Source organism: Felis catus, chromosome B2 (assembly GCF_018350175.1).
Source record: "Felis catus isolate Fca126 chromosome B2, F.catus_Fca126_mat1.0, whole genome shotgun sequence".
Taxonomy (NCBI): Eukaryota; Metazoa; Chordata; class Mammalia; order Carnivora; family Felidae; genus Felis; species Felis catus.
In genome coordinates, this window is record NC_058372.1 from 21,332,653 (window position 1) to 21,345,568 (window position 12,916).

A 12,916-nucleotide genomic window follows, 5' to 3' on the forward strand; every position below is an offset into this window, starting at 1 on the left:
GGGAGAAAAAAGGGATAGGATATGAGGAGGCGGCCCAATCAGAGTTGCCACTTATCCAGGAGCCTATTATATTTGTTGTTGCTTCATTTCAATTGAAATAAAAATGGTATAATCTCGAGAAGCCAGTCTGCTCACGGTTAACACTAAGAAAAACGCTTCCTTTAAAAAAGTATTTTATCAACTTCTGGATATCCAAGCTTTGTAGACAGAACAGGTGTGCCCATTAAGACAGCTGGGAACCTGAAGCCACTGTGCTTACTTCTGCTTACCTCAATTATGTGGCATAAAGCGATCATTTCCAAGGTTTGCTCCCTCCCTCGGCTCAGTGGATTTTAGTGATCATAAATGTTTACAAGCCAAATAGCACAAGTTTACACCGAACCGAGAGCAATCACGATGGCATCCCTGGTCTCTGATCGGGATGAAATGATAATCAAATTCTCCAACTGAATTAGTAGTCCAAGCCAGTGACTGTGTTCAATTCTGATATTACCATCATTATCTGAAAAATAACTGTAGCTCCCACAGTAAGCAGGCACCATGACCGTGGCAGGCAGGTGGATATCCGGACTTCCATCTTACAGATAAAAACACGGAGGCTCAAAACGTTAAGTGACATGGCCAAGGTCACACAGCCAGTATGAAGCAAAGACAAAATATGAGCCTCCTTCACCCTCCCGCCCACACCTGTTATGATGTCTCCTTTTCCTTGAAAGACCCCCACAGATGCAGTCCATCTAAAGATCAGCACCCCCAACTTCAGAGGTGACCTCCACCTTCAATGTCCTGGGCCACACAGACGTGAAACACACACATTTTATAATGCTTCCTCCACTCTTCATACCAGCGTCACCTTCTGGGTCTTCACTCAGAACCACCCTAACAACTATCCTATCATCGGGGTGTTATCAACATCCCCTAGACTGGCACTCAATATGGTAGCCATGCAAGCCATGTGGGTCTGTTTAAGTGAATTAAAATTTCCTCAGTGACATCAGGCAGTGCAGTGCAGACCTGACCTGCTGCTATGTTTCCATGATCGCAGAAAGTTCTGTTGGACAGTGCTGTGTGCCTAGCACCTTTCCAAGTATTTGCACATACACATGCCTTTGCCACTTACGAAACCCCTAAGGCAGGTCCCACGAGTGCTTTACAGAGAAAGAACCTGGGTCTCGGAGGGGTAGGGCGACCTGCTGGAGTCTGCATCTGGACTACATGCACCTTAATGGAAAATTTTTTTTGCTTTGAGATTCTTCTCTGGAAATAGATAACGAAATGACCCACGAGGCAGCAGAGTTCATCGTCCTCTCGCGCTGAAAGAAGTGCCAAGTATGTGCGACTCTGCTGTCCTTATCGCGCGGTGGCAGGCCCCAGCAAGCGAGGTCCTGCTGTGCGTCCACCTCTCCTATCTCCGCTGCTACCTCGGCCGCGTCTCACCATCAAGACTCCTGTCATCATTCAATTAAATTTAGAATGCTGGGTTCCCATGAGCCACTCAAAACACAAAGCTCCTTCTGGGGGAACGGTGCTGAGGTCACCAACCGTGAGACGCTCTAGGGCCCCCACAGTACGGCTACGTCTCCCTCCCTGACCATCCCTTGCACGCAGCCCATGTTCCAGGGGGATGGCCCCCCAACCACAGGGAACCCTGCCCAAAACACCCAGGCTGTGAGAAACACACCTAGGCTGTGAGAAAATTAAGCAGGGAAGCGGTGTGTCTGTGGCTCCTCAGGCGAGGCTCTCCTTCTGTCCAGAACACGCTCAAGTTCCATGCTGCATGTGTGGAGGGGCCGTGACCTCGATGCCCCATGGCAGCTCTGTCCTTTCCTGTTGCTCTGGAAACATTTTTCTCTTCTATCATGGGGACTTCAGTCCCCCCAGACCCAAGTTCAATTGCACACTCCTCGTAGTCCCCAACCCATCCCCATGCCAGTGGTCAGCTGAACACTCTGTACTGACCTGAAGGGACGAGAGAAATGCCTGAATTCAGGAAATTTAGCGCTGATCAGATACATATGATAGTAAGAAATCCCTGTTACTTTTTGAAGTTGGGACAATATTTTGGTTATGACTTTTTTTTTTAAACATCCCTTTCCTTTAGAGGTAATGTAATGAAATACTGTTATGTGAAATGTGATGCCTGGGATTTGTTTTGAAATGATCTGGGATAGGGGAGGAGGCAAAACACGATGGGCTGATGGGCCGTGAGTTGGTAATTCCTGAAAATGGGGGGAGGGTGCGTGAGAGGGTCATGACACTGTGCTCTCTACTTGTGCATACGTTTGAAATGTTCCTGATACACTTAAAAGAGAGAAACATCTAATTACAAATGGCTAATGAGAGCGGGCTGACTTGTGGCCTCTTTTTCTGAGCTTCAGAAATGTCCACAGCACTGTGGTAGATGCGTGTGGGGATTTCAATTTATAAACCCCAGAAGAGAGGTCTTTATGCTGAGTCTCACTGTAGCACAGGTGAAGGGAAGGAACCCATTTCCCCAGCAAACCTACGGGACAATCAGAGCTTCTGGAAAAAAAGGTGGAGGCGCCGAGCCCAGGGCTCAGGAAGGCTCCATGGTGTGGGATTTATGCACAGGCAGAGTGAGCCACACTCGGTGGGCTGGGCAGTCGAGCCCGTGGCCTCATCTGGCTTGGCCTCTTATGAACCAGAGATGGTGCTGACTGTCTCTCTCCCTCCTTCTTCCCCTCTGTCCTGTCTTGGCTGTAAGCAGGTGTGGATTGGGAAGCTGCAGGAAACAGAAGCTGGTCTGTGCCCTCCCTGGAAGGTGAGAACAAGAGGAGGTGAGAAAGTCTAGGGTAGGCACCAAGGGCTGTCACCCACTAGGCACTCTGCACCTGAAGTCTGTACTCTCTCTTGCCAAATTAATTGTAGCACTGACTACAAACACCTAAACTCATTCAGTCCAACAACCCCGCGAGACAAACAGCACTAGTAGGAAGCAATGAGTGTGTGATTGATCATTCAGTTACACCTGAAAGTTGGCCCTGGTTCCTCGCTCAGCTTTCCCTGCACCTTGCAGAGAGGGGCTCATTGATCAAAGTCCAGTAAAGGCTGGGTGGGGCACTCATAAAAAAAGAAAAAGTCATGCATACATTAACTATTGTATCTAATCTAAAACATAGACAGTTGGCCCTCGTTATTGGTGGGTTCCATATTTGTGGATTTGCTTACTTGTTAAAATGTATCTGAAAACCCCAAATGAATACTCGCAGCGCATCTGAGGACATGCACAGAGAGGAGAGAAACTGGAGTTGCCCTCCGCGCATTCCTGGCTATGGCTGAACGCATTGCTGCCCTGCCATCTTGCTTCAGCTCCCACTGTACATGAGTGTCCTTCTGCAGTATATGTAGAGCCATATTTCTAGCATTTCTGTGCTTTTTGCTGGTGATTTCATGGCTTAAAATGGCTCCCAGCACAGAGTTAACATGCCACCTATACTACACAAGTGCAAGAAGCAGTGATGTGCCTTGTGGCAAAAATGAATGTGTCAGGCAAACTTTGTTCAGGCGTGAATTACAGTGCTATTGGCTGTGAGTTCACTGTTAATGAGTCAGTGGTATTTTTTTTTAATGTTTATTTATTTTTGAGAGAGAGAGAGAGAGAGTGAGAAGGGGAGGGAAAGAGAGAGGGAGATGCAGAATCTGAAGCAGGCTCCAGGCTCTGAGCTATCCTATCAGTGCAGAGCCCAATGCGGGGCTTGAACTCACAAGCTGTGAGATCATGACCTAAGCTGAAGTCGGATGCTTAATGGACTGAGCCACCCAGGCGCCCCGAGTCAGTGGTATTCATTCAGATTTCCTTAAACAGAAACAAAAGTTTCTGTACTGATTAGCTGATGAAAATGTAGACAGAGGCTTGTAGGAAATGATACCTTGTGTTTCCTCTAGGAACAATATTTAACATTCGCTAATTCTGTGTTTGCTGCAATCTTCAGGGACATAAAGAGCAGTAACCGATCCCACATTCACTCTCCAAGGGCTTGTGTTTGAGTCCAGCTGCACCCAGAGAAGTTCCATGTGTTTGTTAGGGCGCAAATCATGCTCCCCATTCAACATCTCTGATACCCGGTTTTAGACTCTTTGAGGCAGAGCAAGAACTTAGATTTTTGCATATCAAGCTAAAGCAGAATTCTTTTAGGATTTATGATCCTTTTAGGCTTTTATGATTATTTCTCTCAACTGCTCACAGATGTCTCGCCTACCCTAAATTTGACAGCAATTAAAAAAAGTATCTAATCTGGACCACAAACAAGACAGCCCAACTTAGCTTTCACAGAGATTATTCCTTTTTTTTTTTTTTAGTGTTTATTTTTGAAAGAGAAAGAGAGAGCGTGTGCACGTGGAGGAGGGGGGGGGGGTGGGGGGGTGGGGACAGAGGATCCAAAGCTGGCTCTGTGCTGACAGCAGAGAGCTTGATGCGAGGCTTGAAGTCACGAACCATGAGATCAAGACCTGAGCCAAAGTTGGACACTTAACTGACTGAGCCACCCACACGCCCCTCACAGATTATGGTTATAAAAAAATTTCACAAGCTTATACAAAATTCTATTGATTATAGGAAATGATCGCAAGTATTACTGACATAAACAGGCTGGGTATAAAGAATACTGACTCTTGGTATCATGCAAGTCGACTGCAAAAGGTGAGCAGGTGAGCCTGAGAACTGGGCTGCAAACTTTGTAAGCTGTACGACGCCTGGTAAGTAGAAAGTTTTTGAGTATGTACTCTTATCCGTTTGTTGTTTAACACACAAATGTGTGTGCATGCGTGTTATGTGTAGGTATTTGCACACGTCAGGTAAGTCACAAAATACAAAAATAAACATTTTTAAAGGGTTAGATGAAAGGCCTATCATTTTTTCTTCTACTCCAGAGACCTTTATGAATACCCTCCCTGAGTCTACTGCATCAGTGTGATGCCTGCTATGAAAATTCAGTGTGGGGGCACCTGAGTGGCTCAGTGGGTTAAGCGACTGACTTCAGCTCAGGTCATGATCTCTCAGTCTGTGAGTTCGAGCCCTGTGTCAGGCTCTGCGGTGACAGCTCAGAGCCTAGAGCCTGTTTCGGATTCTGTGTCTCCCTCTCTCTCTGCCCCCCTCCCCCCTCCCTTTCTGTCTCTCAATAACAAATAAAATTAAAAAAAATTAAAAAAAATTAAAAAAAAAAGAAAATTCAGTGTGAGGGGCAACAGAAGTCAGTTTTCTACAAGGGAGTAGAGTGTCTCATAATGTGGCAATTAGAATTTACTGCACTTCTATCACAGCTGTGAGTTTTCAAGGATACCATTTTCTTCACTTATCTCTCACACGTCTATCCCTTCCTTCATTCTCTCGTTCACTTTCAAACCCCTCCCATCTCTGGCATCTAGGTTAGTTTCACACATAGTAGGTGCTCAATAAATACATGGCTGACAACCAGCACCGACCACAGACCACATGCTCTGTGTCCTCCCCCGTGGAAGGTACCTGGGGAGCGGTATGGGATGGGCTCAGGGATCAGGGACAGTGGGGGAGGGGAAGCGGAGGTCGTGTGACCTTGGACCACTCATTTCATCTGCATTTTGGCTGCCAGCTGGGCAGAATTTCCCAAACAGGCCTGAGACAGGAATCTGCCTCCTCATGACCTTCTTTGTATAGTGAGAATTAAGTGAGAGTCTAAGGACATCTGATGCCACAGGCCTTGAGAGCTCTTCCCCATCCTTCTCTGGGCCTCTGTTTTCTCATCTCTAAAATGGGCATTTTTAGAGCTACTATCAGTGACAGAGAACCAAATGCTTGGGAACCTGCAAGGTGCTATTTAACCATTATCGTACACTGCTAGGAACAAGAACCATCAGGAGTAGCCCATTTCCTGGCCACTCTAGCTAACATGAGAATGCAGGGAAAATGAATTTTAATTGCAAAGGATGTGTTCTCTCTCTTCATTCTCAAGAACTCCACCATTGTCTCCTCTGCTTCTGTTTCATCTTGAGACTCACAGGAGAAATGCATGTCCTTCCTGGTTGCCACCTGCTCCCCCCCCCCCCGCGACCCCCACTCCTGCTCCCCCCCCCAACTCTTGCTCCCCACTGCCGAACCTGGGCCTCCACTCCTGCTCCCAGGGCCACAGCTCAGAAGAGAAGCACATGTCATCCCAGCCTGCACGTGCACCAAGAGCCTTCTAAGTAAGACCTAAACAAGGCCCACATCCACAATTTCACACCTCTGTTTTCATGGGATTCAATCAAGGCACTACTCTTTCACTTCTGAAAAGATACAGAATGTCATCTCGCAAACAAGCAGCGGGAAAGTGGCAGAGGAAAAAAAAAAAATCTGCTTTGAAACCAGAAGCATATTGTGAGGCTAGTTAAAAGGAAGAAAATAAAACCCCATAGAAAAACACTGCCTCCCATCTTATGCTCGGCACCTGTTGGCAGACCTTAAATAAAACCAGTGTGGAAAACCATCACCCAGAAACATTTGGACGGGTCTTTGTCAGCCAGAGACACTCCGGTTCAACCAGCCTTCCCAAGGCCCCTGGGGAAAAAACACTTTGCAACTGTATTTCTAAAGAGCTCTTCAAGGACAATGGAGGTCACTGTCTATCTGCGGGCGATGCTGCTTGTTGCAGGCTCTGATCTTGGGGTATTTGCTAACCTCACTTGGGCTTGTCAGTCTTCATTAAGACCACAGCCATTGGTCAGGTGGTCCCCGCAACTCTCCCTTCACCCCGGCTTGTGGGATCTCTCAATCCCGCCCTGGATGGTACTCCACGTACTCATGGACCATACCACTGCAAAACGTTCAGAAGGAGTAGGGCTGTACTTTAATCATCGTAGGACCAAGGACTGTTGTAGGGCAGTTTCATCTTGCGTGTGATTTTGACAACGTGCCTGAGGGAAATCTTACAAATTGAGATTGCTTTTTAAAAAATTTAATTAAAAAAAAATTTTTTTTTAAAAGTTTATTTATTTTGGGGAGAGAGAGAGAGAGAGAGAGCGAGCGAGCGAGCGAGCAGGTGGGGGAGGGGCAGCGTGAGAGGGAGACACAGAATCTGAAGCAGGCTCGACTCTGAGCTGTCAGCACAGAGCCTGACGCGAGGCTCGGAATCATGAATCGCAGGATCATGACCTGGGCTGAAGTTGGACACTCAACTGACTCAGCTACCCAGGTGCCCCTCCAGTTATAGGATTGGAAGATTCTAACAGGGTGCCCGGGTGGCTCAGTCGTTAAGCATCTGCCTTTGGCTCAAGTCATGATGTCACAGTTCCTGAGTTTGTGTCTCACATTGGGTGAGCATGAGCCTTAGGTAAAACACAAGCCCCACTTTGGGTGAGCCCCGCTTCTCTCTCTCTCTGCCCCTTGCTCACTTGTGCACCTCTCTCTTTCTGTCCCTCTGGAAAAGAAGAAAAAAAGATGCTAACAGAACTCCATTGATACTTCTAAAAACAAAAGTTTCTCTTTTTGGGTGGCACCTGTGTGGCTCAGTCAGTTAAGTGTCCAACTCTTGATTTTGGCCCAGGTCATGATCTCATGGTTTGTGAGTTCAAGCCCCAAGTCAGGCTCTGTGCTGACAGAGCCCCTCTCTGTCCCTCCCGCACTTGCACGCACACAGGCATGCTCTCTCTCAAAAAAATAAACAACAAAAAATTAAAACCCTCCTTTAAATGTTTTTATTTTTTTTAAATCACATTACTGAAATAAATTACTCGAAGGGAAACAAAAACTCATCAGTGGAAAAAACTCCCAAGGACAATGTGAGGTTACACATCAAACAGGAATGAATGCCCATACGGACATTCGGCCCACCCTCAGCTTACACACGCACACCCATACACACCTGTATGTGAGCCCCCAATCATTCTGCTCGCAGAAACGGTATTTCTGCACCCCAATGCAGTTCACCAGAGCCGATTTTACCCAGAAAACACGTGAATTCCACCACATGACAGCATATGCTTCCATAAGAAAGAAATTTGAATTCAGAATACTGGAGATTTTACCATTCTCACTTCATCACCTATGACAGCCCAGCCTCCCACAGAGCTGCTCAGTCACAGCGGCTCCTACTCCTGGGGTGGGGGCCCCACGGCTGTGTTAGGGTCGGGCGGCAAGGCAAGAGCTATGGTTTGGGGCATGCAGTCACGGCCTCGTAACAGCAGAGGCAAGAGGCACAAGGCCTGCAGCTTATCTGCTCCCCCCCCACCTTCCTCAGCACCGCTTGCAAGGTCACTGGAGGGTATGGGTAGGTGCGAAGCACAGATAGGAGGGGGCTGGGGTGGGGGTCTTAAGGGAGTGAAATGCCTCCCAGCAGCATGTGGGGGTGCTGTGAGCTAAGTTTCCACTGTGGCCCTGGGGGCTGGAGGGCTGCGCGGCAACCACACAGAGCCTTCAATATGTACTTTATCCACAGCCCTTCTTGTCCCTTCTCCTTCAGAGATTAAGCAAATAAGCAAAATCACACAGCACACTGGCCCTGGCCTTGGCGGGCCTGGACAGAGCACATTCGGAGCACAGTCGGAGAAGCCTGAGTCTCACGGGAACAGTGAACTAACTGCACTGGTCTTGAAGCCACACAGAGACCCAACCACTCCAGCCACAGCTCAGCCCCTGCCCCTGGCTGTCACAGGCACACAGACAGCAAGGCAAGGACAGAACAAGCCAGCTCCAGCAGGTCAAGGAAATACTCTCCTTCGTTAGCTGAGGGGACTGGCTGTTCTTTTAATTCTCAAAGGACTTTAATGAAAATGAATGCTCTTATTCATACCCACATCCACCACTAGTCTTAAAAAGACAAAAGTCAGAATTTTTAAGTCACCGAATTGAAGACTGACCCCTGTCACAGTGTGCCTGTGGTAATGAGGCAGAACACCGTGGTATCAGTTCTTTTATTTATTTACTTGTCTATTTATTTAGTTTTTAGTATTTATTTTGAGAGAGAGAAAGACAGAGAGAGAGAGAGAGAGAGAGAGAGAGAGAGAGAGAGAGAGAATCTGAAGCAGACTCCATGCTGACAGCAAAGACACCCATGAACTGTGAGATCATGACTTGGGCCCAAGTTGGATGCTTAACTGGCTGAGCCACTCAGGCACCCTGACATCAGTTCTTTTATAACACACGCCCTTGTAAGAAGACACTACAGCCTTCCTTCTTATTTATTTCTTCAAAGAAAACTATACGTAAGCCTGTGCTGGGGTAGAAATGCAGTGTGACAAATGTGCTACTACAGTCTGGGCATTCTGGGTAGGGAACGGAGGAAGCCCTAAACAAAGCCAGCGGTTTGGAAGGCTCACAGCAGAGCCAACAGTTACACATCAGGAATAGCTCTCACCTGGGGCGCCTGGGTGGCTCAGTCAGTTAAGTGTCCGACTTCCGCTCAGGTCATGATCTTGCGATTTGTGAGTTCGAGCCCTGTGTTGGGGTCTGTGCTGACAGCTCAGAGCCTGGAGCCTGCTTCCGGTTCTGTGTTTCCCTCTCTCTCTGCCCCTCACCTACCTGTGCTCTTTCTCTCTCTCTCAAAAGTAAATAAACTTAAAAAAAAAAAAAAAAAAAAAGGAATAGGTCTCACCATTAAGGACACCAGCCCTGAAATTAGCAATGTGTCCACGCTCTTTGGAGCGGGTTTCCAAAGTACTTAAGATGAGAAGGAAGCATGCGCACCTTTCAAAGATGAAGAGTCAAGCCAAGGTAAATCTGAAGGCAAATGTGTCAGCAATGGGATTTACAGAAGTGGAGAGCGAGGCCACAGAGAAGCTTTAAAACAAAACCCCCAAATCATGTGGCTAAACAATTTGGAAATTAGCTCCTCCCAGTGCCTGCTACAGTAGTGCTGTACTCATCCGGTGACCACAACTCTCTGGGCAAGAAGAGAGCTCTGAAGTCAACCGAAAGTTCAAGAGCAGGCGAGAGAGATAAGCAGCGCCCCCTCCAGGCGTCTCCCCTTCACACCAGCATCACATCTACCATCATGGCAGTTAAGGGGGGAAAACATATATTTACTATGCTAAACATATTTTGGAAAAACTGCTTCGGCAAATCTCAAACATTAGGAAACACCTTTCTTCAGGACTCTCAGGCCTCCCCAACAATCTAAGGAAAATGATGTGTGGTTCCACTATTTAAGGAACCTTCAAGCTTCCGTCAAGTTCCTTCAAGCTTCTGTCTGGCTTTCACAGTTGGATTACAAAATTTGGTAGGTAGGACTCAAACCAAATTTAAACAGCCATTCAGCTTCCCAATCTTTACGAAAGCAGAACTAGAAAAAAGCAGCTCTTTGTAACAATAAAGACTAGAAGACAAACTGCTTTTATGTTTTCTGTCAATTATAAATAGTACCTGGGAGAAGCCCTGGAATTTGACTCTTCAATGTCCTAGGAATGGGATACCCATTCCATGTCTGTTGCAGTCTGAGGACTGGCTTGCCCCTTTCATCCTCGCCACAAGTCCTCAAATGCATTTTCCAGATGGGCAAACAGCGTCGGCTCGCCTGGGGGGCCAGGGAGATGCCAGGTAGCAGGCTGGGCTGGATGGAGCTAGTCAGCTTAACTCCACTTTGCTATGCTTCTGTTCAGAGGACAGTGATTTGCAGATGCCCTCAGCTCCTTCTACAACCCATGGCACAATCTTAATGTCTGGACACCAGACAGGGGCTCACCTGTGAGCCTTCCCTGCCACTAATACTCCCTGAGCAGCCAGAGGGCCCAGCCCTTGTCATCAGAACCTGTGAGATACCTTGCTGAGAACAATCAGCTCACCCTGGCTGCTTCCTTGATATACTGAATTTCTTGCCCATTACATTGTTTTAACCGAGAGACTGACATTCCTTCTTAAAAGGGATTTCATGCTCCATTTTTTCCTGCTCTGTCTCCAGAGGCAAGAAGGGGTAAGTGCAAACAACCTCTCCTCGGAGCCCCACCCGGTTCAGACATTCCTGCCCTGGTGCCCACCCTTCCCCGCCCTCCCTCCCGTCCAGCCAGAGAACTGACATCCAACAGCTGCACTAATCTCTCCCAGTTGCTGGGAGCAACAGTGAGGGCCCTGTGACAGGGCCCTGGCCGGTGGCTGGCGGGTGGCAGCTTGCCCTCCCCACACCCAGGAATCTGCCAGACTGCACACTGCGTCCCGACACCCTGCCCGGACGGTTCAACCAACCAGCATGGCGTGAAGTCAGGGCGGGTCAGAGGCACTTCATCGTGGGCAGGTTAAGTGCAGAAGCCGGTGGCCGCCTTGGCTCTGAATAGCCCAAGTCGTGGGGAGGCCCCTCTGGCAGGGTGGAGAGGGGGATACTGACAAAGGTGCCTCCGACTTCCAGGCTGGCCAGGGGGACATGTCCCCTGCCTCCTCACTCAGCCCCCAGCACCATTTTAAAGCTACCTCCACTTGGCCAAGCCATGGACCCCTGGGAGTCTTAAGTACAAGATGCTGATGAATATTTTTTATACCCTTTTCCTTATTTTTAGGATTACATTTAAGTGTGGGCCCAATGCAACGTGAATTAGTCTTTAGGGGCTCTCTGTAGGTGATGGGGGTGTGTATGGGGAGGGTGGTGCAGTGAAGGGAGCCAAACATTCCTTGGAACACTTGAGAATCCAGAAGAAAGAAGGTTCTGGCACCTCCCTCCACCACTAAGATGAAGGGGGTGGCTTTCAGCCTGGCCTGCGTGCCTGTAACATCACTTATCCTCATCATGCAGGTGCGGGACAAGCTCTCATGCAGCCGGAAGGGTGAACCTGTCAGAGCCCACTGTGTTCCCCACATGCTAATTCTTGACATAGATTTAAGGGCATCACCTTAAAACTTTTCTTACTGACAATCAAGATCAATAATTTGATCAGGCAGAGGAGAGCCTCCAGCCTCCACCTACAGGACACAGTGAAGTGTCACAACATCCAGTGCAAAATGTCAAGGGAAGCTTTACACTAACTGGATCAGGCTCCCTCTGCTTCGACAATAGGCAGCTTGTGCCCTTCATGGCCCTGAATGTATCCCTTTCGCTTTGTTTTAGAACTTCCCATTTACTTGTTTCCTGACTGGCCCTGGAGGGGCCCTGTCTCTAACATCATTGTATTTTTTCCTTCAAGTCTGGTGGAGTGCCTGGCACACAAGAAACAATCATTTGGATACGTTTTAACTAAAATAATTTAAAAATTATTCACCACCCGACCTTTAATCGAGAAGCCACATAAGATTATACAATAAGTTTTGCTATATTTTGCCCTTGGCAGCAGTCACAGAGCCATGGTAACCACCCAGCTGTCAAACCTCCTGGCCCAGCCCCCGCCAGCCTGAGACAAGTCATTCAGACACAAGCCCAGGGGCCTTTACAGCCAAGCTGCTGCCTCAGTGCCCTCCCTGCCGTAGGTGGGCTTGTCCTGGACCTACACCTGTGTGGTGGGTTGCTGTGCCCCTGAAATGTGGCTGGTTCAAACTGAGATGGGCTGTTACTGCACCTCACTCACTGAACTGCACAGGCCTTGTATGTAAACAGGAAGGTAAAACACATCCCCAACAATTTTTATACTGATTATGTGTTGATGTTATATTTTGGTATCACTGGTATAATGAACAAAGAAACATGATTAATCTTGCCTACTTCTTTTTACCTTTTTTAAATAAGTGTTTATTTATTTATTTTGAGAGAGAGAGAGAGAGAGAGAGAGAGAGAGAGAGAACATGAGCGGAGGAGGGACAGACAGAGACACAGAATCCGAAGCAGGCTCCAGGCTCTGAGCTGTCAGCACAGAGCCCGATGCGGGGCCTGAAGCCACGAACCGTGAGATCATGGCCTGTGCTGAAGCTGGATGCTTAACCGACTGAGGCACCCTCTTTTTACTTTTTAAAATGTGACCACTAGAACGTTTAAAGTACTGTCCCTCACCCCTGATTCCAAATGCCAGCTCTCAATAAGCCCTCCTTGTCTAG

General features: G+C 47.9%; 1 protein-coding gene across 9 annotated transcripts in view; it reads right to left on the reverse strand.

Moving 5' to 3' along the window:
• The window catches only part of RREB1 (ras responsive element binding protein 1), a 183,441-nt gene that overhangs the window by 21,592 nt on the left and 148,933 nt on the right, over positions 1-12,916 (reverse strand). The gene's annotated exons all lie outside the window — the stretch shown is intronic.